The sequence below is a fragment of the Zootermopsis nevadensis genome, unplaced genomic scaffold (genome assembly GCF_977971745.1).
Source record: "Zootermopsis nevadensis isolate Lab colony 2312 unplaced genomic scaffold, Znev_1.0 Znev_ptg000003l, whole genome shotgun sequence".
NCBI lineage: Eukaryota > Metazoa > Arthropoda > Insecta > Blattodea > Termopsidae > Zootermopsis > Zootermopsis nevadensis.
Genome location: NW_028259135.1, coordinates 7,065,460 through 7,071,459, shown reverse-complemented (window position 1 = coordinate 7,071,459; position 6,000 = coordinate 7,065,460).

Genomic DNA, 6,000 nt, shown 5'->3' with positions numbered 1-6,000 from the left:
TATTTTAGATATTTGGTGTAGATCGGAGGATGACAGGATTTATATAAGTTAATAAACTGTAAACTGGATTCGAATATACAAAGATAGACTCTTTCAGACACGACAATATGCCTTCGTGTTTAACAGAAGCGATTAATTTTTTAAATACTTCAGCGACCATCAATTCGTCCAGAAATTTCGTCACAATGTACTTAATGTGTTTGTACGAAGACACAATTGCTGTTTCTTGCAAAAGATAGGTTTCAGTATTGCCTGATTTTTACCAGGAGGGCATTAAATAAATTTGACCTGTTAGTAACTTATATACGTATTTCAGCTACAGTAAGATAACATTAATACAAGAAGCGTGTTTTCCCTGTTATTGATACTTGGGTCTCAGTCGGAAGACATCACGAAACAAAAGTCATCGTGGTGCAACGATAATAAAAGGAGAAACCACGAGCTTTGCTCTCACGAAACAAAGGAAGTCTGCGAGCGAAGCATGAAACCACGAAGCAGCAACCAGGGGAAACAATTATGCTGGGCGAGTTGCCTATACAAGCCCCTGCAGGAAGAACGAAACAAAAGAACAGCATGAAGTAATCCTGTGGCTTTTTAAAGCAAAATGATGTATTTACGTGTAGCACGGACAGGCTGTTTGCACAGCATGAACCAGTCAGCAAGTCATTAACATATGCGCGGTTCTAGATAGCTCACAAGTCATTAGCAAGCTATCCGTTTGTGTGGACTGATGTCTTCTTGCAAATGCAGACGTCTGCTTAGTTCGTTTCATCTCTCTCCTTTCCTCTACATCCTCTTTCCTATTCTTTATTTTCTCCCTCTCTGATCACTTATTTTACATTCCTCCTCCCTGTTTTAATTTTCCCTATGATCATCGTCGTCCTGTCGTCCATCTTGGTTCTTGGTTAGTTGGTCGTGCTGTCAGATTTTCATAAAGGACTTTTATCCATGGAACCAGATTCTTGTAATAAGTGAGCCAAACCAGCACAGTTTATTATTACGTTTCAAACAGCTGTTATATGACGCTCTCTGAAAACTCCCCACTCTCTGAATGCATAAGAAATTCCCTTTTTGAAAACTGCAAAGACAACGAGAGAGAGATGGAGAGAGAGAGAACGTAATCAAAAGGTTGTAAATTTAATGGAGAAGTCTGTTTTTTCTCTTACTTGTTAAAGTAAGGATATTCTAAGAGAACATCCTACTTCGTAGCTCATTCAAAATTCTTAACTTTTCTTTGAAACTGTATTCTTTTGTTACCTTTCCTTTTCATATGCGGGTCCATCGCAGAACACTACAGGAAGTTCTTAACGCTCGCAAGCAGTTGTCTGTTTTCTTGACGATATCGCAGCTACAATCCAGAATTTTAAAATAATGTGCCCCAAAAATACTGAACCTCATTCTGACGTTCAAAACGCGTCATGGCTGCGTGCATTGAGATATTGCAGGCATTATCGGCCGAATTTAAATACATAAAATTTGAAACTGGCACCTGCAATTATTTTGCTGCTTTCGTCAGACAACTCATATTTAATTTTCTAGCCGCCATCAGTCTCATCACGTAACACTCGAATTTGACCCCGCGGTATCATTGCTTGTCTTATATTTTCAATTTTGTATAATTTATTGTATTTATTACGAAAGTTTAGAGAACGTGTTGAATAAGCAGCAGCGGACAGCCGACAAGAGGTGGTCCGTTAGCTTGTCGGTTTGGTGGAGGGTTATATAACCCGTTTAGAGAATGTTACGACGTTTTCCTTCGCTACGCCATTTGTCGTCATTGTCCGTCCAACACTAGTGCTGGCAGTGTTTTGATCAAACACAGCAATTCCCTTGTCTTTAATTACAGTCTTTACATGAGTTGGAGAACTACTGGAATTGTAAATGTCACTGGCTGGCTGTTGGACAAGACGTAGGGGACATTCTGTAGGGGCACAGCCCCCCTGAGGCCTGTCGTGGCCTTGGTCAGATCCCGAACAGTGCGTCATTATCATGAAGAATGTGAAAACCATGTTGGCGCAGAGTCGGAATTTTGAATTGCAAATTAAAGGAAGACGAGACTTTATGATGACATGATAAGCTGCGGTCTGAAACTCGAGACAATCAGTTTTCAGCTGTACAAACCTGCTCTTTGTCTAGTCAACTGCTAGACGTTCACGTGGCAAGAATTGTGAATGACCCGGCAGAAAACTGAAGATATTATTTTAAAGATGTAACTGAAGTAAAAGTAAAGGGAGGAAGACAGAAGGAAAGAAAGAAAAGAAGAAATTAATGAAGGTAGAAAGTTATATCAAAAGAGCATGAACAGAGAAGAGTCAAAGAATATAGAGGCAAAGCAACACAGAAACAAAGGTGAATGAACAGAGAAACACAAAATGAAATGGTATACAAACTAATTTGTTTGCAAATCTCAGTTTTATTGTAACTATGTCATAAAAAGACTAGACTTAAAATTTCGGGGTCAGGAAGTTTCTTTTATTTGCAGACACAAAAGAAAGGAGGTGAAGAAAATGTAGAAACACGAAACGAACAATACATACAGAATCTATTGGAAATGCGGTGTATACATTTATTATAGTTGGTCAGCCTGTGACAAAGACTTTCTGGTGAAAATTGCCTTTTTTACAAAGGAGACAAATTATTAATATGAAAATACATTATACATTTTGCTGGGTAGGTCTCTTTGAAAGTCAAGCGACTATCAGATTTTCAATAATTACTCATCACCTTGAAGTAATTTATATATTGATTTTTAGTGTATTGAAAAGTGTCTGGAAAATAACATTTTCTGAATTGATGTGAAAAAAATTTTTAAACCGAACTTGGTGATCTAGATTTCACAATTATTAAGTGTAGTAAGATTAGCGAAATTTGTAGCAGGCAGAAATGTTACTTTCAGTAGCGCACCTAATCGAAAAGAAATGCACACAAGCCTTACCCAAATATACGCCATAATGTGTTGCGTCGTAACCAGGTCTTAGCAGATTCTTGAATTCTGAGGTTATGTGCGTCTAAACGGACAATGTCTGAGGCCCAGTCTCCCATCTCTAGACGCTTCCACACATGCCACGTCATACTACGTCTTAATATAAAATACGCAAAACACAAAACACGTGTGTCCGATGTTTCCTTCTCACGGTAAAACTTTAATAACTTTCTGTATGAACTCTTCTCGTCATAGTGACACCCACTTGTCTTCATTTGTTTAGATTACGTAATCCCATCCATCATGGCGGCTGCGCGATACATCATATGAAACTTCCATTTTTCATTTCTCTTCACTGGGAAGGAGAGAATATGAGAAAAGAATGAGGTAAAAATAATACACTACTGAAATGTTTAGTGTATTTTTTCAGGGCCCTAGACATATTTTTCCTGTCTGAAACACTTTACACTAAACCCCAGCATGATTACGTCATGTGATCCCATTCGTCTTCTCCACTTGTGTGCGTCATTTCTCCGAGGCAAATTTTAATATCATCATCCAATGTCCGCGCGCGTCTCATACTTTCAAATTTAAGAAACTAAAATTTTGCATTTTTTATCTTTAACATGCATGCTACATGACTTGCCCCGTTTGTCTTCCAGTCTTCTTGATTTCAGTTTTCGTGTCAATAATTTGGCCATCATGACTATAATAATTAATATTTTATTCAACATTTCGTATGTAATTTCTTAATTATCTTTAATATGTTTTGTATCTGAGGATAACGTTACTTAGTCTTATCTTCTAACCAGCGAAGAAGGGGACAGACCTAATTAAATAAATATAACCAAAAGCTGTTCGCTGGAAACATGTTTTACTGCAATGTATAAATAACAAAATCAGGATATTATTTAAAACGACCAAGAGCACATCGAAGAATATGCCATGTATTCATACTCTGTGTTAGAGTAGAAACTCTTTAGACAATGAACGGCAGCATCTGTTCTATCAATTGTAGTTGAATTTAATGCAAACTAATGACTGGGATTCCAAGTTAATTTCTTATTGCATTGATTCTCAGCTTCGAACTTGAAGGCACACTAAATTATAGTCTGCAATTTTATGGCCACCACATGACAAATTTTATCTTTCAGATCGATAAGGGTGATTACAAAGCCTGTACAACAATTACCTGATATTAATGGACTGACATAATGATGCCACGTTAATAATTAGGAATTGCATCTGTGCTATAAATTTCGGAACGACGCTTACAATTCGGAATGAAATTAATGAAGGGAAAGTACAAAATTAAATTAGGGTTCTGCTTGCTACCATGCGGTTTAGAATTTTTTATGTTCCAGTGTGATATTTAAAAACTTGAAGATAATAAAGTTTTGTTTGTTTGTTTGTTTGTTTGTTTGTTTGCCTGTGTAGCGTGGACACGTACATTAAGGGATGAATATTAAGGATTTCTGAGAACAAAATGTTGAGGAAAATATTCGGACCTAAGAAGGAAAAAGAAACATGATAATGGCGGATGTTTGCAATATCGAGAAACATCGTAATTTATTCTGTTCACGAAATATTAGTGAAACGACCGAATAAAGGCGTGTGTAGCATGCAAAGATATACAAAAACAAAAATACAAATATAAAAAACGCGTATTAGGCCTATACTTTAATTCGTATTCAAAATTTTAATTGCCAGATCTAAGCGTAAATAGGAGAATAATAGAAATATATAATAAACGAATGTAAGGAAACAGTAGATTAGTGTTTGGATTGGGTAAGAAACCTTAAGGTTCCATAACAGAATATAAATATATTGGCTTGCTGAGCAGCAGTCAGCTTGTCAAGAGGGATTTCTTTTCATGGAGTTAGACCAACGATCAGTACGGGGGAAATTTATTCAATGTAATAAATGAAATAATGCAGTTGGCAGCCGTGCTTTTCCACACCTACTCCCACTCCAGACTTCCCGCACTCAAAAAAACTACAACACAATAGTCTGGAACGTGCAGGATGTGTGTAGTTCCTATAGATATGCATTGGGACGTTAGTAATGGTTGCCATTCTTTATCCCTTGGCAATCGATTGGAGCAGCGAGGTGAACTAAGCCTGCAGTCTTACCTGACCAGCGAGAAATCGGCTTTATTCCGGGATTCATCTCCTGTCTCCGGATAACGGATGCCAAGAGAAGAAATCCTGGAGGAAAAAGAAGAATATACAACTAAAGTAGTGGCAGAAGACTAATGACGTGGAGATACTGAACAAAGCAGCTGCCGGATGCGTGGATATTATTGCTTAAATGGACAGGCAGCGGGCTGGAAGGCGGAGAACTTTAGGTTAGTGTAAATGGCTGTGAATATAGAGAGTGACTACACCAAGATATGGAAATGACGTAGCTTAATTTATATGTAAGCTTCGATCCTTATTTATTTTGGTTATGAAACTATCATACTCGAAGCATAAGTGCAACTTCTGTTATAAACCAGTTTTCTGTCACTATTCGGTTCTGATAAATTAGATCTGAGTTTATGGTAAAATATGTGTGTTATTTTGGAAGATAAGTGATTAAATTCTCATAAAAACTTTCGGTATATGCGAAATTCCTTCCGAAACGTTGGTATCTACCCACAAATTTACATGGCGTTACAACCCAAAGGACCAAATGGACGACCACTCAGTTCTTTATATACGTTTACTTTGTAGGCTGTACATAACGCGGAAACTCCGAAAATTATGTGACGAATGAACGAAGCTGTTTTTGAACTGTCTGGATATAAGACAACCTTATTCGAGCCGGTATTTCAGGCTCCTGCAGAGCTGTTTTCTGAAGATGTCGTCGCCTTAGCGATTAAGACGTGTTACCTATTTAAGAGATCTGAGGTTCGAATCTTGGTCAGATCAGATATGTTAATTTATGTTCCCCCAATTTTTCTTCTTTAAAGTTGTCTTAGTACGTTAAATAAGTCAGTAATACTTCCTTAAAAACCCTTTATAGTTTATTACTCTAAATGATTCTGTTCGTTCTGAGATATGACTTAAGTACATAATTATCAGTAACGTAGTTTG